The following is a 21,015-nucleotide window of genomic DNA, read 5'->3' on the forward strand; positions in this document are numbered from 1 at the left end:
CGAGAAAGAAGAGATGAATCCAACCATATCTTGTAATTCATTGGCCGGAATTACCACTCCTCAAATTATTAATATAAAAGGACAGATCAAGAAGAAAAATGTTCAAAAAGTGAAAGATCACATCGAGCATCAAGAAATGAATCCGACCATATCTTGTAAAGCATTGGAAGAAATTACCACTCCTCAAACCCTAAAGCTAGAAGGACATATCAAGAAGAAAAAGCTTCAAGCAATGAAAGATCACATCGAGCATCAACAACAAGTTCTCCAACTTTTAAAGGATAATGCCACTTTGGTACAGAATCGAATGAAACAACTTGTAGATCAACATTGCAGTGAAAAATGTTTTGGTGTAGGTGATTGGGTATTTTTACGGCTACATCTCAAGCAAGCTATTTATGAGAAGGAAATGCTGGCAATACTACATGCACTTAAGAAATGGCAACCTTACCCAATGGGAAGACACTTCAAGGTAAAAATGGATCATGATAGTCTTAAATACTTTTTAGAACAAATATTATCTATAGAAGAACAGAAAAAATGGGTCACAAATATATTGGGTTATGAGTTTGACATTATCTATAGAAAAGGGAAAAAAAAAATTGTTGTAGATGCACTCTCAAGAAAGGATGAGGATGTGGAAGAATTGTTTTGTGCTATTTCTATTATCCAACTAGATTGGATAAATGAAGCAAGGGATGAATAGAAGAAGGACGAAGAAGTGTGGCCACTCATTCAAAAGTTTCAAAAGATCCCAATTCAAACAATATTGCTAGAACTTGAAGAGGAAGGAAAAATCATATTGGAACCTGGAGCAGCCACAGAAAGAAGAACCCGACAGCTGCAAAATCAATCAATTTCAAAGTATCTCATCAAGTGGAAGAGCTTACTCACTGAAGATTCCACATGGGAAGACAAGAATATTCTACAGGAGCATCAAGAACTACTTAAGCATTGAGGACAACACTTTTTGAAGGAGAGGGGCATGTTAGGCCCCTATACTACTAGTGTAACCCCTTATTGTTATTAGTACAACCCCCTTATTATATTGTTGTACCCATATTGTTACTATTGTGCCCCATAGAAGCCCACTATTGTTATTATTGTGCCCTTACATTATTATTGTTATGTCGGCTCTGATTATATTATGACTCCTTAGACTCCTGTATATAGAAATGAGGTCTTGTCATTTGTATCGTCCAAGAATTGCTCATTTATGTAATGTAAAGGAGGTTTCCCCCTCGAAAAGGCTAAATTCTAAGGCATGGATCTCTCTTTTCTATCTTTTTGTGAGTTGGTTTCATAACATTCGATCTGATCAAGGGTTGGGGATCTCCTCTCCTTCAATGTGAATCTAAAATTTGACTCAAAAACCCCTGCAAAAGTTATTTTTTCACCAGCAGGATGGGGTTTAATCTCCATTGGAAGAGTATTGTAAAATTTATTGAACCTTCTAATGAATTCAGCAACACCTTCATTAGATTTCTTCTTGATAGCATTAAACTCTTTGAGTGAATACCCATGGTCTCTTTTTTCTCCCCATCGTTGGGTGAACATGTGCTCCATCTCTTCCCATGTTGTAATAGAGTTATTAGGAAGCCCTTTAAACCATTTTCTTGCTTCTCCATCCAAGGATTGGACAAAAAGTCTTAGAACAACATCTAGGTGTTCAACATTTAGGTTTTCTGTGAAATTACAAAATACTGATATATGATTCTCTGTTATTTGTTCATCCTCCCCTGTGAAACGAGGAAGAATCTTCAAGTATTCTTGTGGCATTTGATTCAACTATTGTGGCAATTGAATAGGTACATACCTATTCATCAAAAATGCAGGTGCTGCCATATTTGCTCCTGAATTTACTGAACCTTGATTACCAACAAATGTGGAACCTGACTGAGGAGTAAATGGAGTGTGCAAAGGTGGTAATGTAGTTATAGGTTCAGGCTGAATAACTATAGCAGATACTGAAAAAGAAACAGACTCTAAAGACTGTTCCTGACAATTGGGTTCTTGGAATGAATTAGATGTAGAAGGTGACTCTTGGTCAATAAAAGATGAATGTGAAAGATGTGATGAACTGCTTCCTGGTGCAAACAATGTAGGACTTGGTGTAAGTGGAATTTTAGGACTTCCAAACCTCTTGGAAATTATCCTCTCAGGATTTGAAAGGGCTTGAACTTTTTGTTATGAGGTATATGACCTTGTATGGGGTCTCTTTGGATCCAGAGTTATTGCTTTTGTTCAAAACAGCCAAATATTTCCTCCTCACTGAACAACCAAAGGAAACTATTGAAAACCAAGGGAAACGTGTTCTTGTCTTCTCTCCTCGGCAACGGTGCCAATTAATGTTGTCCCTTAAGAAACCAATTTCTTGGTTGTGTAGAAATTGTGCTTAAGACATTAATGTTTATAATTATTGTCACTTTTTTGTCACTTAATTGTATATTGTATTCTCAAATGAAGGACCTGAAAGACTTGGTTTTAAACCCCCAATACTTAGGTGACATGAAAATTTCAGAATGTCATTTGATTGTTGAATATAAATGATGAATGAAGAAAGCTTGAAGAAGTCATAGACAATATGTTGTTTTACATAGAATCTACTATCTGTGACACTTGGATAAGTTAAAGATAATATGCTTTCTTACATAGAAACTACTATCTATAACTTAGAAGAATTGCAGAGGTGGGAACTTCAAGTATAGGAGTGCTCTTTTAAGGGATTTTAACTTCATTTGCATAAGAAAATAAAGACCTATAGCTTCATTACCATACTTAAAGGAAGAAAACATTTAATGACACATAATAGAGAAGTCACAAAATCATACTGAGAAATGTGTGGAAAAATTCTGATTCTTTTATTAATCAACAGTTTTATCAAGAATACAGTGGCCTAGTCTCTAGGTTCTCCAAAGTTTGAACCTCTTCTCTGTAAATTTTCATCTTTTTATACATTATGAGACAATTGATAATCACCAAAACTGTCAAACTACTTAACTATTCTCCTAACTGTCTAAAGTAAAAGTTATTATAGAATATTACATAGAGGGTAAAAGACACCTCATTCTTAAGAAAATAAAATAATAGGAAGTAACAAAATTTAGTAGGTAATGGCCATTCTTTATTCCAATTGGTGGTTGGAGTATATGGTCTGAGTGTTATTCTGCAAGCTGTGACCTTGTAGATGTCCTGATGATAGTTGTTGGGTTGTGTTATATTCTTTCCACGACTAGCCCACGTAGTTAAACGGGGAGTTAGAGGAGGGGCAGAGCCCCCTCTTCGTTGCACTGATTGTATAGTGAGGGGGTCACATAGGGTTAAAACCTACATTTGGTATAGAGTTGTTTTGGCTTCAAGGGGATGCCCTTGTTGCTGAGGGGTTTCACTCGGGCCTGTGTAGACATTGTTCAGTGGGAGGTCTGCGGGATTGATTATGGTGGTGAAAGAAGATGGCGAGCAGTGGAAAGATAGAGATCGAGAAATTTAATGGTCAGAGTTTTGAGTTATGGAAACTCAAGATGGAGGATCTATTGGTGGATAAAAATCAGTGGGTCGCGGTAGATCCAGGTACTAAACCAACGGGAGTGTCCGATGAAGAATGGAAGAAGTTCGATGGGAGGGCAAAGAGCACAATACGATTGTTTCTCATATTCAGTATTGTTGAATGTATCAGGGGAAGATACGACGAAGGGTTTGTGGGACAAGTTAGGGACTTTGTACCAATCTAAGTCTCTGGTGAATAAACTGTTCCTGTGGAAAAAGTTGTATAACCTGAGGATGAAAGATGGAGACTCAATGACAAAGCATCTGAATGCATTTAATACTATGGTAAGTCAGTTAGCATCTGTTGATATTAAAATTTCAGATGAAGATAAGTGCGTCATTTTGTTGTGTTCTCTACCAGATTCGTGGGATAGTCTGGTTATTGCAATAGGTAGCAATGCAACTGCCTTGCAGTTTGATGAAATAGTCTCATCCTTGCTGACGGAGGAGATGAGACGAAAAAATGTGGAGAGCCAGAATGGTGATGCCTTTTCTATACGAGGACGGTCCTAGAATAGAAACAAAAATAAGTCGTCGAGTGGGAGATCTAAATCTCTAGGAAAACCTGTAAAGGTGGTGTGCTGGAAATGTGAAAAGGAAGGGCACTAGAAAAGGGACTGTAAATCTAAAGCTCTTGATAAAGGAAAGGGATCTGATGATGCTCCTTCTGTAGAGGCGAAAAGCACCTCAGATGAAGGTGGCGATGTGTACTTAGCTTCTTCAAGTACACATGTAGATCATGAGGCATGGTTGATTGACTCAAGTGCATCCTTTCACTTCACTCCCCATAGAGAGTGGTTCTGCGAGTATGAGAAATACGATGGTGGTGATGTCTTCTTAGGGGATGATAGGAAGGTTAGAATCGTTGGTCATGGAAAAGTAAAGTTGAAGTTGCAAGGTGGAAGGGTTAGAACACTTTCGAGTGTCCTGCATATTCCTGCATTGACCATAAATCTGATTTCTGTAAGCAAGTTGGATGATGCAGGTGTAAAAACAGTGTTCGAGAAGGATACCTGCAAGATGGTCCGGGGAGCACTGGTATTGATGCGAGGAGTTCAGATTGGAACTCTATACAAACTGGAAGGAAGCATGGTTTTTGTGGTCTCTGGAGAGAAGACCATGCTATAACATCAAAGGCTTGGACATATTGGAGAGAAGGGCCTTCGAATACTTCATGGTAAAGGTATGGTAGAAGGTATGAGTAATAGCTCTCTAGATTTTGATTTCTGTGAAAATTGTTATATACCTAGGGGGGATAATATGGGGTACCAAGGGAGGTACCCAAGGTAATAATGTAATAATGGGATGGGCCATAGTAATAAAGAAGGTGGTTAACCCATATCATGTAAGGGACCATAAGTAGTTAATAATAATGTAATGGGCCCATGGTATTAGTTTGATGGTATGAGGGAACCATGGTAATGATCCATGGTATTGTATGTATGAGGCCTATATAGAGGCTAGAGACTCCACATGGGAGAGAGTCAAGGATTATTGTATGAACAGGCATATGGCTTGTGGAGTGCTCTCCTTCCTTAAGGAGTGAATGTATGGTGTTGCCCTACCTTAAGGGTTTGATCAATAAAGAAGCATTTCTATCTATTTCTCTCTTATTGTTTCTAGGTTTATTTCCATTATCATATATTTCCGGGTTAGATCTATAACAAGTGGTATCAGAGCTATAACAAGTGGTATCAGAGCTATAACAAGTGGTATCGGAGCACTTTCTTGGGCACGAGGGGAGAATTTTTTTTTTTTTCCAGGATTTCAGGGGCGGCGAGTTTGCAGATCAAATTTGTATGTTTTGGTGAAATATCTGCAAAATCTAATTGTCGATATGTATTCTTTGTGAAAAAATATCCGATTTCAAAAAAAAAATCGGTTGAATTGGAGTCCGGATGAAGGAGATATCGCTGATCTAAAAATCAGTGGGGTTGCAGACAATTTTTTAGGGCAGCGAGTTGGCGGCGCAGATCTGGACATCCTGGTGCAATATCTACAAAATCTAATTGTATATCTGGATTCTTTGTGAAAAAATACCCAAATTCAAAAAAAAAAATCAGTCGAATCGGAGTCCGGATGAGGGAGATATCGCTTATTTAAAATCAGCTCTTTTTTGCAGAAATTTTGGTGACGGCGGGAGAGTTGCAGCACAGATCTGAAATTCCAAGTGCCTGGATCAAGATTTCTACCACATGGGCAGATGCAGAATGATTGTTCCATTTCTAAAAACAGGTTATAATAGGGATTATGAGCAATATTGACGGAATTGTGACCATTTCAAATTTTCGCCAATATTTTTTATGATGGCGGGCCTAGATCGGAATTTGAGGGACTTGTATAAACTTGATGGCTCTCAGCCAATTAGATGGCTAGCACAAATGGAGAAATATTTGGATCACGTCTATGATAATGAGACTCAGCTTATGGTGGGAAGCATGTACTTGGACAATGAAAGACGACAATGGTGGCAAGAGCATCAACGTTCCAATGGAAGGTTTTTGACTTGGGATGCCTTCAAAAAAGCTCTTATAGAGCGCTTTGACCGTAAATCTAATCTTGTGGATAAGCTCACACAGACAGACACACAACCTAGCAAAGATTTTATTTTTACAGGAAAGAAGGAAACCAAGGAACCAAAAGGGTTATTTTTTGTTGGTATCTTTGTATTGCAGGTTCATGGATTGATTCAGAAGGAGAAAATCATTGTGTCTATAAATCCGAGTTGCAAGCAAAATCTCATAAATGTCAACTTGGCAAAAAATTGCAAGTTCCAGCAAAACAAATTGAAAATACACAGGTTGATGATGAGGATGTTCAAATTTATAAGGGTTTGAAGCTTTCTATGGATAAGTATGTGTTTCATGGTGATTTTTATGCTTCAGATATGGATAACATGGATGTTGTTTTGGGATACCCTTGGATGGAATCAGTGGGTACTATCAATATTAATGTACAGAAGAAATTCCTGAAGCTCTGGTATAAAAAGAAGAAAATTACATTACAGGAGATTTCCATTAATAAACAGGTAGAGTCCAAGGAGGCTGAAGCAGAAGATGTTCCAGGGTCTGACATATTAGATGATGAGATAGTGATGATAGACAATCAAACACAAACAGAGGCTGAAACAGAAAAGGTTATAGGTGCTGATACATCAAAGGAGGGCTCAGTGGTTGAAGTAATATTGAAAGATAAGACACCATAGCAGGCACCACAACATGCACCGGATAGCAATCAAGCTCCCGTAAGGGGTGAATTAAAGAAAAAGCCATCGTGGATTCAAACTTCAACATATCATCACCCACATCACCCCGCAAGACAACCAGCAAGATGGCAACCAATTAGCCACATGAACAACAACCCCCGCAAGACAGATAGAGACGGGCTAAGATCCACCTACTACACATCCACACAGAAGAGCTACCACAGTCAACTTCCATCTCAAGCGAGCGAGGCACCAGCGAGATCGAGGGTTCACCTTTCTCTTGGATGGCTAGATGCATGTGCATGGTACCAGTGGCCTACTCTTTTGAGTAGACCTTATTATCTGTGTTCTTCCCATGTTTCGGGGACGAAACATGCTTAGGGGGGTGGAATGTTATATACCTAGGGGGGATAATATGGGGTACCAAGGGAGGTACCCAAGGTAATAATGTAATAATGGGATGGGCCATAGTAATAAATAAGGTGGTTAACCCATATCATGTAAGGGACCATAAGTAGTCAATAATAATGTAATGGGCCCATGGTATTAGTTTGATGGTATGAGGGAACTATGGTAATGATCCATGGTATTGTATGTATGAGGCCTATATAGAGGCTAGAGACTCCACATGAGAGAGAGTCAAGGATTATTGTATGAACAGGCATACGGCTTGTGGAGTGCTCTCCTTCCTCAAGGAGTGAATGTATGGTGTTGCCCTACCTTAAGGATTTGATCAATAAAGAAGCATTTCTATCTATTTCTCTCTTATTGTTTCTGGGTTTATTTCCATTATCATATATTTTCGGGTTAGATCTATAACAAGTGGTATCAGAGCTATAACAAGTGGTATCAGAGCTATAAAAAAAATTGTGTATATGGGAAGCAGAATCGGGTGAGTTTCCCCTCTAATGGTAAGAGGGCGAAACAGATATTAGAGCTTGTGCACAGTGACGTGTTTGGACCTGTGAAGGTCCCATCACTGGGTAAGTCTGTGTACTATGTATCATTCATAGATGACTTCTCAAGGAATACATGGATATATTTCCTTAATAAGAAATCTAAAGTCTTTGAAAGGTTTAAAGAATTTAAGGCTATAGTGGAAAACTAGACAGAGAAGAAGATAAAGGTGCTGAGGACAGATAACGGTGGAGAGTTTTGCAGTAAGGAATTTGAAGAATTCTGTAAGAAGTGTGGTATAGCACGACAGAAGACTACTCCATATACACCTCAGCAAAATGGAGTTGCAGAAAGAATGAATAAGACGTTGATGGAAAGGGCAAGAAGCATGCTCAGTGGTATCGGGTTAGGACAGGAATTCTGGGCAGAGGCGGTGGAAACTGCATGTTACCTGGTCAACAAGTCACCTTCATCAGAATTGGAGGAGAAGACTCCACAAGAGGTATGGACTGGTAAGAAACCCTCTCTTTCAGATCTGAGGGTATTTGGATGTGATGCATATGTACATGTTCCAAATGAGAAAAGAACAAAGTTGGATAGTAAATCTGAAAAGTGCATCTTATTGGGTATAAGGATGGTTTAAAGGGTTATAAGCTTTGGAACCCAGTAACAAGGAAGGTTGTGTACAGCTGAGAGGTGGTGTTCAGAGAGGTGAAAGATGTCATTAAACATGAAATCCAACCAAAGGAACCTGATAAGATATAGTTTGAGCTAAAGGAGGAAGAATCAGACTCTACAGCAAAGGAGGAATCAGAAGATGAAGAGCCACAAACTCCGGGTGTGAGAAGATCAGTTTGAGAAAGAAGGAAGCCAGAAAGGTATAGTCCATCTTCTTTCTATTCAAATTTTGCTTTATCTATTACTGATGATGATCCCAGAACTGTGAAGGAAGCAGTAGAATCAGAAGATGGAAAACTCTAGAAAGAGGCCATGGTTGATGAAATGGCATCTTTGCACAAAAATGAGGCTTGGGATCTGGTGGAGTTACCAGCTAGAAGGAAACCCATTGGTAGAAAATGTGTGTTCAAGAAGAAGACGAATGAAGAAGGAAAGGTGGAGAAATACAAAGCTTGGCTGGTAGCTATTATCACTCCAGGAAACTCTCCTAGGTTGCTACTCAGAGATGCCTAGTAACATATAAACTTCAATATTTTTCTCGGAACTATTGGAATGGATGAAGGCTGGATCAAGCCAGATAACCATTTCAACTCTGTTTTTACTCAAGACATGCATGAACACCCTCAGCTTTACAAGGCTTTAGACCACTAATGCTCAATAGTTTGTAGATTCAATGGACATGTTATCACAAAATCAGTACTAAGGGCTGCAGCCAAGCAAGATTTCATGTAACTCTTTCAACCAGACTTTAGACCAAGGATTAGCCTCCTTGATCAGAGAGGGCTCTCTCACAGACTTTTGATAAAAATCAATCACAACAACAGATGGCTAACTCTTTACAAATTTATAAAAACAAAGCTGGTTGGACACATATCAAATTAGTCTTCATTGGGCTATGGAGTCTCACACACTTAGTAAACAAAAGCACAGTCATTTCATGGAAGTCAAGGCTCTTTGCATTAGATGTTCAAACATACTTCACGTAAACCACAGCTTGCTAAACATACAGGAAGTCAGAGCATAAGATATGAATTCTGAGTGATTATGCTGTAACAAGGCTGTAAAAGAACATTAAGAGAATAAACCACCATCACATTTGAACAATATAATCCATTGAGAATCTTGAGAAGAAACAACCACTGTTTTACTATTACTGTAATAAGTCTTTACATTGGCCCAAATAAACTCTGTTTTTGTATAAAATCTCCAACCTTTTTTACATTAGAGTCCTTTCTATATATAGGAAAACCAAAAATACAACTACTTGAGACTCCTCACAAGCATGAAGGGAGCTCGAGATCCTATCATTAATTACCTTATCCATATCTAAACAAACTAATTAATTACAAAGGTATTGCGCTGTGAAAACATAGAGTCCCATTCCCATTGAAACTCTAAGTCTATCTCCTCGTGTGCATTGATGCTTTCTTGAAATTTGACACCTGTATCACTTCAGTAATAGCCAAGACATGCTGGAGGAACATTCACTGAATGAGCAACTTCGGATACTTGATATGTGGATGACTCATCAACTGATAAGGATCTGTGCCCTATTTTCATGGTCTCTGCCTCCCATTAGTCTTCATGCATTAAAAGACTATGCTCCAAGCCATTTAATTCTTCTAATAACCACGCATAATTCAATATGCCTTATGATCTGGACACTTTGTGAACTGAACAGGTGTACCACTCAAAACTTCGGTAACCCTACCAGAACCCTAATAATTCGGCTATAAAGTAACTTTAGGAAGACTTTAACAAAAGACAAAAATTTCACTTTTTCCTTAAATACTCACACCTGTCACCTTTTGAATATCTGAATAGCTTTGTATAATCTCCATGCTGGCCTCGAGTCATCCCTTTTAAGATTTGCTGACCTCAGCATCAATTTCATTTTTTCACATAAACAGTCATCTACAGCAGTTTCGTAGCGCGCTACGAAACTGCTGTAGGTAATCAAAACAAAGCATATGAATCTTAAAGCACTGATGACTTAACTCCGTGATTTCTTCAGCTATTTTATACAGGTGTAAGGGCTCCAAAAAGTTTCGAAATGATGACAGTCAAAATTTATCAAAACTTGAAAAGCAAATTTCCCTTTGGATTAATCAGCTAGTTTGCCTAGCTTCCTCTTTAAACTGCTAACTTCTTCCTTTAAAGCCTTGTTTTCTGCTCTTAAGCTTGTGTTCATTTGTTTCATGATTTTTGCCTGCTTCAGAGCTGGCACCGTCCACAAATATGCATCAGACACTGAGTCAGTTTGGCTCATTAGACTTGTTCTGCCTTTTATTACAGCCTTTTTATAATTTGCATATCTTACTGCCCTTTCCTTAGAAACATTTTTAATCTGAGGTATTTCTTCTTGTGTTGTTCCTGCTTGTTGCTTGATAGCAATGACATTTCCACCTTGACTGATGATAACCCTATTACCCTTGTTTTTACTTTTGGCTGCTTGAACTGTTCTGGTCAAAATCTCAATTACATCTGTACTAGGCACTTCTAAAGGTGCCTTCTCTTTCTGCGCTTTCTCCACTTCTTTAATTTGTCTTCTTGTGACTGGTCTACGTGGCTTGAAAGCATATTCTTTACTAGGCTCTTCAAATTTCAATCTTTTTGAAGCTCTTGGTTTTTTAGTACTCTCGGGTGAAGATTGAGTGAGGTCAATATGCATTGGCTGCACTGGATGATCTTGCTCAAACTCTATTGGTTCAATCTGTATTGGCTGATCTTGCTCAAGTTCAATGGCTTCAAGTAAGTCATTTAAACTGCCTTTTGAAATAGGGCTTTCTTCCACAGTAATTGACTTACCCTTCTCCCTGTTTAGCTGACCTCTGGTTTTCACCCTTGAAATCTTTTCAACTTCACTTGATTTAGCTTCATCCTTCTTTTTCTGGATCTTCTGCTTTGATGACTGAGGTGTCTCCTTAGATGATGACTTAGGAGTTTCCTTTACTGATGATTTAGGTGTCTCTTTTGCTGCCACAGACTTCTCTGATTTCCTTAATTTGGTTTTAGGCTTCTTTTGGTCTGTCACCTCTCTTCTGAGCTCAGCCAGAGTGGGTTCTTCACTCCTTTCTTCCCTTTCCCTCACAGGCAATGGAGTGAGGCCTGTTTTGATCTGAAAGCCGGCCATAAAAACAAAAGAATCCCAATCTCTGCCAATCTTTTGCAAAGCATCCAACACCAGCAACTTTACCAGACCATGGTGAAACAAGGATGTTTCACAACCATCTTTCTTTAACTGGATTTTATCACACATTTTGCTAATGCTTCTGAACAAATAGAAAGGTATATCTATTGAAACCTTACCTGTGAAATGCAACAAAAGTTTGAAGTGGTAGGAGTAAACTTTATTGTACCTTCCCTCGCATGTTAGGTATTTCTGGATACATGTGAGGAGCATAGCATACTGTTCTTTTATGTAACTCCTTGGCACCGCTTTGGTGAGGTCCTTATTTTCATACTGTTCCTTCAAAAATTCTTTACAGGGACTCATGTCGAATTTAAAGTTTTTGAACCATTCTTGACCTCCCCTCGGAATTTCAGTGACAGTGGAAATAGCTTCAGGAGACACAGGAAACTCTAACATTGACACCTTTGAATTCAGTCCAGTAAAATTCAATGCGAAAGCCTTCGTTACCTCTGCATGTCCTCCCTTCAACTTCTCGCAGAACCTCCAGCAACCAGCATTTCGAAAGGCTCTTGCGACACCTTCATCCCTGAGTGTAACATCAAGCCCTTCCGGCTCTGTCCTCAAGCACTTACCGGATCGATGTTCCCTCTTTTCCATCTTGTTTCGAATATTTTCACACAGGGAACTAATGGCAGCTACAACGCGAAAACAATCTCGACTCTGGAGTGCAGGCTCGCTTGCAATGATCCCTTTAAATAAGAACTCGGGCTTCTCATACAGCAGACATGTTTACACATTATGAAAAACACATTATGACACAACCATACCTCATAAAATCCCTTAAGATGATATTCATATGCATGATTCTGGACCTCATGGCGGAATAATGATTTATCATGACGTAGAGAGAACCTCAACTGACAAACATGCACGGACCTATGACTCACCCTTCCCAGATTTGACATTGCAAGAAAAAGCGCTACAAAAAACCCTGAAACCCCGATTTCGTAGCGCGGACAGTTCAAATTTAACAAAACGCGCTACGAAATGGCTGATAAACAGTACGCTGCGAAAAGACGGAAACATCATTGCGCAGCTAAATTGACCAAACAGACCGCGCTGCGAAACTGCGCAAAGTACTAATGACATGACATGCCTTAACTGACAATGATGGAGGGTATCAAACGAGTTTTTTTTTTTTACACGGACTTACATCAATACCTTTTGAAATTCTAATTTCAAAGTGACACACACACATATAAACCTACTCACTAAATCAAAGATTTTTATATGGAACTTGTGGACAACATTACATACATGAACTATGGTTCTAAGTGATAACAGGACAGATGGAGAATACTGCATGTACCGGCAAATCCATATATAAACACATTTGAATGGATAGCTACAGGCAGTAAATGAAACTTGCAAATCTAATTTATCAACGCAAAGATAAGATGACAGTTATCTGGCATTAGACACAAAAGAAAACATGAACAACCTATTTAAGTGCAAGCTTAGAACAGAAGAGAAAATGGAAATTGAACATATAACATCAAAAGAAGCTTATATTGCTAGAATAAAGATGAGAAGCTTGTGTAGCAAAGTCCCCACAGTCTCCAGAAGTTGAACCCTTCATACATTTAACTTTCAGCCATTTATAGGCCTTTTACAATGCTCTTGAGCTCTCAAAGGCTCAGCGTGTATTAATCTATCCTTTCTGTCCTTTAACTATTTGATGCCCTGACTAAGCAAGCATGGGCTCGGATGTTTCTTCTAACAGTAGAGTAACTGCATTCTGTTAGTTTGCCACATTGTCTAGGAGCTCGCTCATGCAAGCGATGCTCCATGATCGTTTGTTGGTTTTGGATGAGTTGCGCTATCGCCTTTCCCCTTTCATCCTTCTGTCTCACGTGAACTGTTTCCCGACCTCCGTTTTGTGATAGAATGGGTATCAAGCTTATGAAATCCCTGCAACGGCCCTTTGAAATCCCTTCAATTACTAATTAATGATCGTTTTTCTCTTCTATACAGAAAATGCTACAACAATGAGAAATCTCGCCCATCCCTGTTCATTTCGGACTTAAAAATTCCTTAAACATGGCCTATTCCTCTATCAAGTCCATCCTCTGGGTTGCTATCGCAAGTTGTTAGTGACCTGTTCCCTTGGATCCCTTTGTATTTTCGATATGTTAGAAAACACTAAAAATCATGAGAAATTTGCTTTGGTGGACCTGAAAAATTATATATTTTCATTCCCGAACCCTTTCAGGTCCGAATCTTATTGCATCATCACTGCCCCTTTGTATTTCGTTAAATAACGAAAATACACAAATTACATATTAAAATTCCTTTTGGCAGACCTGAAATCTTATGAAATAATACTTATAATACTATCGGGTCCGGTTCGTCGGGTTGCAACGGCCCTTTGAAATCCCTACAATTACTAATTAATGATCGTTTTTCTCTTTTATACAGAAAATGCTGCAACAATGAGAAATCTTGCCCATCCCTGTTCATTTCGGAGTTAAAAATTCCTTAAACATGGCCCATTCCTCTATCAAGTCCATCCTCTGGGTCGCTATCTCAAGTTGTTAGTGACCTGTTCCCTTGCTTCCCTTTGTATTTTCGATATGTTAGAAAACACTAAAAATCATGAGAAATTTGCTTTGGTGGACCTGAAAAATTATATATTTTCATTCTCGAACCCTTTCGGGTCCGAATCTTATTGCATCATCACTGCCCCTTTGTATTTCGTTAAATAACAAAAATACACAAAATACATATGAAAATGCCTTTTGGCAGACCTGAAATCTTATGAAATAATACTTATAATACTATCGGGTCTGGTTCGTCGGGTTGCAACGGCCCTTTGAAATCCCTTCAATTACTAATTAATGATCGTTTTTCTCTTCTAAACATAAAATGCTGCAACAATGAGAAATCTCGCCCATCCCTGTACATTTCGAACTTAAAAATTCCTTAAACATGGCCTATTCCTCTATCAAGTCCATCCTCTGGGTCGCTATCGCAAGTTGTTAGTGACCTGTTCCCTTGCTTCCCTTTGTATTTTTGATATGCTAGAAAACACTAAAAATCATGAGAAATTTGCTTTGGTGGACCTGAAAAATTATATATTTTCATTCCCGAACCCTTTCAGGTCCGAATCTTATTGCATCATCACTGCGCCTTTGTATTTCGTTAAATAACGAAAATACACAAAATACATATGAAAATGCCTTTTGGCAGACCTGAAATCTTATGAAATAATACTTATAATACTATCAGGTCCGGTTCGTCGGGTTGCACATATACCTGTACATAGGCCCCGCCCCATGGTGTTGTTCTGCTACGATATAGTGATGCAATCTGATCGCAATCGCATATCGCTCATGCCCAGGGCCATTGCTAGCGCTCCTTGTAATCTCCGATAGCGATCCTGCAATGCAATGTGGTTCGTCGATCTGTGTGCTTGATTGACGGTCCACGTTGCATCATCGATCGTTGTCACAAGTTCCATACTATCTGCGCCAATACCCGCCGATTGCAACCCCCCAATTAGATCTGGACCGTTGATCAGCCAGATCTAACAATTGTTGTGTGTTTCTATGTTTATGCCTGCGATACATGTTTTTTCACGATTTTCTTTGGCATTTGCCTCCCGATAGTGCTTTTTTTCCCTTCCAAGGGCTCTTCTCCTGCACTGGTTTTCATCTTTGGTAGGATTTTGTTGTCTTTTGAAGGCTTAAAGAGCATATTTGGATTCATTTTTGGGCCAAATGCCAACAAGGCTAACACTAGCTCCTTCTAGGGATGAAAGCCTCCCTGTGAGGTTTCAAGAACTGCAGAACAATGCCTTTCCTGTAAAAACAAAATCAAATCTTCCTCCTAGTGTTTCATTAGGCATGGAGTCTATTTTGTAATGAAAATAAAAACTGGAAAAAACATATTTACAATACCAAGGCTTTAAAGCCTTAAATGGAATAAAGTTTCAAGAACCACCCATTGACTGGGCTACCAAAAACATCTCCTCCTTCTAGACTGTGCAGAATAAAGGTATTGTTTTGCTTAATTTGAGTGATGACAAATGGACCTATCCATAATGAGTCAAAATTACCATGGTTTCCCTTCTTTTCCTTCAACGCATTCCATTTGAGAACCCAGTCACCAACTTGGAAATTGTCTACTTTTGCCTTCCTGTCAAAGGTTTCTTTGATTTTCTTCTGATGAGCTTTCGACTTCTCAACCAGCTGCTCTTTGATCTGTTGTAGTTCAACCAAGTTATTCATTCTCCTTACCATGTCATTCTCTTCATCGTGTTCTTCTTGCAAGAATTTGGCCACAGGGAGAATCCGCTGGATAGGGAAAACAACATCAGCGCCATAAACCAGCTTAAATGGAGAATTTCCTATGGACTTTTTGATGGTAACTCTGTCAGCCCACAGTGAAAACTTCAACTTGGAATCTCAACTCCTTTTGTTGTCCTCTAACAGTTTTTTGATTACCCTTACCAGAATCTTGTTAGATGTTTCTGCCAAGCCATTTCCTTGAGGATAATATGAGGTAAAATGCACCAATCGAATGCCCATGGATTCAGTTATGTCCACCAATTATTTTTCCTTGAAAGCTGTTGCATTATCAGTGACTAGTTTGGTTGGGCAACCAAATCTAGTGAAAATATTCTCATTCAAGAACTTTATGAGAACTTGATGATTGGCATTCTTAGCGGGTATGGCCTCAATCCACTTGGTGAAATAATCAGTGGCTACCAAGATCCATTTGTGTTGGCCACGGGAATGTGGGTTGACCTCACCTATAAAGTCCAAGCCCCACTATTGGAAGGGACCATTGACATGTACTGGCTTCAAGGGCAGAGATTTTAGCTGTTGTCTTCCTGCAAACCTCTGACATTTGTCACAAGATTTCACAAAATAAAACACATCAAAGAACATAGTAGGCCAATAATACCCATCCCTTAGGATTTTGCGGGTTGTGGTTTTCCAATAATTATGCCCTCCACAGATGCTAGAATGGAACTAGTGCATGACTTCCACAGATTGTCCTTTATCTAGGAGTCTTTCCAATAAAACAGATTTTTATTGATGCGGAATTTGGGTGATCCGAGTTTAATGGCTCGAGCTTGACTTGACCCAAGCCTGGGGGGGGACTTCTAGCTTCTGCAAAAAATGAACTATGTTGGAATACCATTCACAGGTGGCTAGATTTTCAGCAAAAGACTGATTCTACTTTTGCCCTTCTGTTGTTTCCTCTGTCTGCTCATCATCTAAATTTGGACCCATGCAATTTATGTCTAACAAACTGCAATTTTCCTCAGCCATAAGTTTAGCCAAGCCCTAGCCTTTGACAAGCTTAGTGGGCTTCACCTCTATGTTAAACTCTATGAATTTTGCAATCCATTTAGCTCTCTTTCCATCAATATCTGGCTGAGTTAAGACATCTTTTACTGAGGCTGAAGGTACATATGCAACCACTTTGGAATGAAGAATATAAATTATGAATGCCTTTAAAGATTTTATGAGAGCATAAGCTTGTTTTTCAATAAGGTCATACCTTAGTTCAGCATCCCTTAGAGTTTTGCTGAAAAAGGCCACGGGGTGCTCTATGCCTTCATCATTTTTCTGCAACAGAACTGTTGCAAGTGTATCATAAGAGGCAAAAGAGAAGATACAAAACTCCTTAGTGTAATCTGGGCTAATTAGAGTGGGAGCCTCCATGATAGCTTGTTTGATGGCTTCAAAAGAGCTTCTTGCAGCATCTATCCATTTTATTTTTGATCCTTTCTTCAGCATGGAAGTGATGTGCTTCACAAGCTCTGCAAAGTTTGGAATGAACCTCCTTACAAAGTTAATCTTACCCAGGAAAGATTGAATGTCCCTTTTTGATCTTGGGATAGAGAATGTCTGAATTGCTTGAACTCTTAATGGATCAAGCTTCACAACTTCAGCAGAAACAATATGTCCCAGAAGTTTGCCTTCTTCTAGAGCAAACTGTGACTTCTTTGGGTTCACGGGAATTCCAAACTATCTGCACTTTAGAAACACCTTCTTCAAATGCTGCAAATGGTCCTTGTGAGTGTTGGAAAAAATTGTTATGTCATCAATGTTACACAGCAATTTGTCACTGTCTCCCTGTCAGTCACTCTACTGTGTCAGGAGTTTACAATTATCAAGTTCATGCCTTCTGAAATGGCCAAAAACCCACTTTTCTAAAGTTTTCCTCATCAGCGCGTCTGTTTCTAAAATACCCGCGCTGACTGGCGCTTCATAACAGACCGCGTGCACTGCCAGCGCGGAAGCACACGACTTTTCCGCGTTGATCGAATTTCATGACCAGCGCAGCCTCTGTTTGTATTAACCCGCGCTGACAACAGCTTGACCGTTATTGCCTTGCGACATCAGCGCACCAGACCAGTTATGCACCCACGCTGATCCAGTTTGGGCGAATTTGTTCCAACAGCCAGCCTTCCAGATAACTCCAGACTTGGTTGTTGGCCTTGTGAGTATCGCCTCCCTTCTATGGCATGTCTGTTCGACCCTTTGCAACTACTTCCCTTGAAGATAAGCTCATCCTTCCACCATTCAAGGAGACTCCTTCTCCTATATAAACCTCTACCATTACCATGAGCAGCTAGTTTTTGGAATGGCTTGGATTGTGTGGAGCTTATAGTGCTCAGATTGCTGCTACTATAGGTAGTTGGTGTGATAAGTGTGGAAGTGTTTGATAGCTTAGGGAAGGTTGTGTTGTGTTGCTTATGTGAGAGAGAGAGTTTCTTTTTTTTGGGGGAATCATTTCCAAAGGTGAATGCTTAAGAGACTTGCTGACTGGCCCCTCCTGAGAAGGATATCGACGTCAGAACACTTGGTTGTACTCTTCTCTGTTATTGATTAATAATAGATGACTACTATTATGGTTCCATTCTCATTTGTCTCCGTAATGGTTAATGTGAATTACATCCTTTCTGACTGATGTATGGTTGCTTTTATTAGATTTCACGCTTGTGTTTGTTTTCTCTTCGTGTGTGTAGGTGTCTATTCGCGGAGATCGCGGAGGATTGTGACCAGCCAGAGCGAAGGAGAGAAGGTGGCATCTCTTCATCAAACAATAGCGTTGGGATCCAAGTAGGTGTTCTCTGCCTACCTTTTAATTGCAATTAGGAACTTGCATAGTAGCATTGACTGATTGTTGCTAGACCCATTCTGGGCTAGTAGGGATCGCCTCTACCTGTAGAGGGGATTTTCCTCTCCAACAATTTGGCGACTCCGCTGGAGAGTTCAGCCTTTTGTCTCTTGTGTCCATTCTTGTGTTTGAATTTGATTGTTCTCTCTTTTCAAGATTGGAGATTGGTTCTCTGCTCTTTAGACTTCCTGGTTCAGTCTGGGAGGTGTATAAATTGTTTAAAGAGTCCTGGCCTTGGTTTGGGAGTCTCTGGCTTGTTTTTGCCTCTTTTTTACTCTCAGCGCGGTTTATATCAAAACAGTTGCGCTGACAGCGCATAGCTGTTTCTTTAAACCTGTTGTCATCACGCTGGTATGTAAAACAGTCGCGACGGTTCTAAAATCGAACCAGCGTGCTTAATCTGTGTCCTTCCGCGCTGACAGCGCCAAGTTGCTACGCGTGACCTAGTGTCAGCGCACAGTTGCTGAACGCTACCCGCGCTGATCCTGTAAAATTGAATTTGTCTCAGTTTTACCTCCTGAGCCTGTTGGTTTGGCTATCTCCAGCTCTTTCTACTTGGTTTGTGACTTGATATTCATTGTTTGAACTGTTGCACACTTGCTTGCAAAGCCTTGTCGAACGAATTTCATTTTTGCGTCCCGTGACCTAGTGCCATCATCCAGTTTCCACTGGACCAACCTTGTTTTGTTCGCTTGTTCACTTGTTCGCAAAAGTTCGTTGCTGCTTGCCTTTGCTACTGCGTAAACCTTCCTTTTCGCTTTCTTTGCTTGGTTGTTTAGGTGATTGTCCTCGAACCAGTCCTTCGGTTGTTTCGGCTACTCTTCGCCACCCAGACATAGATTACAATTGCTTGGGTTCAACCAGCTCTTTTCACGCTTGTTGTGTGTTCCATTGAGTGATTTTTGTTTTCTTTACTCGGTGTTGCTGTCTCTCAAAATTCATTGTAAGTGCATTGTGCCATTGAAAAGGAAATCGAACTAATATCTTTCGCATTCAATAGTTAATCAAAGGAAAGAGCATTTTGTTGATTTGCATTCTCAAAAGAAAAGTCTCATTTCTTTGTCATTAGCTGCATTAGATTGTTTGATTGATTGAGTTCGTTTTGTTTGATTGAAAGCTCTTAACCTTCTCATAGTTAGAATTCATCGAACGAAATGATGTTCTTTGGCATATAGCTTGCATCTAGGTAATTGTGAGAGATCACACGATAGGGCCTGAAATCGAAACTTAAATTCAAGATCAACCATAAAATGAACTGAATTAACCTAAAAATGCATTGGAACTAAACGCAAACATCTAGAGGTCTAGGTTAGAGACGTGTTCCAGCGTCTTTAAACATAGTCACTATTGTTTCACATTACGGTTGGGTGATTCCTCCTTCTGTGACTCGATAGTGGTCTAACACGGACTGTGCTCCCACGTACCGTCGCGTATATAGGGAGACCCCACTAGGCTTTTATCCTTGATCCATAGGAAGCCGAGTCTGCCGCCTTGTGAACCGTAACGCACCGAACACAGCATTCGGGAAGATTGACTGCAGTAAGGAAAGTCCTTGGCTCTCATACGATTGCTAAGGTGTATAAGCAGTTTTACGGATCGCTTGGTAAACCCCTTACCTAGAGTCTCCAGAGCAGTCACTTTTGATCCTTTTCGGACTCCCTAAAAGAAAAGGTGCCTGTGAGCGTCTTGTCACTTCGTGCTCATTAAACATTCGAAGGAGACTGGAGTCATATTTTCATCCTTTTCTGGACTCTTGAAACATGAAAAGGTCAAGTTTGGTTCCTGTGTCTTAAAAATTTATTCGGCCACGATAACATCACCTGGTTAGATCTTGTGTGCGTTAGCTTGAGTAGGGTCTTTATCGTTAGTTTTCTTTAGGTTTTCTAAGGGGTCTTGTCATCCTGGCTGACCCGTCAACTCCCGGTCCGAGTGATCAAGGTTCTCCATCTTCTGTTGCTCCTGAGGTACCAGTTGTAAGCGATACTCTTCCCATTGTTCCGAGTATCCAGCCTATCAACGTACGTGCCCCGGGCGACGAAGATTACATAGAAGATTGGAATCCTATCTGGGAGCCTGACAGCGACTATACCCCTCGTACTCCTCCCGGTATGTCGTCTCCGATGTCCACTTCCCACATGGATGAGACATCTCCCAGCACAGGTGAGACACCCGTGGTGACAGATATTGAAACTCCGATCCCAGCTACCTCTCCACTCCCTCCACGATATCAGTCAGTGAGGGATAGGATAGCTGCTAGAACTACTTCTACGACTATATGGGATCCTAGTCTTATTGCCACCACGGGGCCCTTTATTTCGCGACCTCTTAATACGCCTGTTACCTCAGGTCTTAATACGCC

The sequence above is a fragment of the Pinus tabuliformis genome, chromosome 9 (genome assembly GCF_031772625.1).
Source record: "Pinus tabuliformis cultivar Carrire ecotype Pingquan chromosome 9, CPIR1, whole genome shotgun sequence".
In the NCBI taxonomy this organism is placed as follows: Eukaryota; Viridiplantae; Streptophyta; class Pinopsida; order Pinales; family Pinaceae; genus Pinus; species Pinus tabuliformis.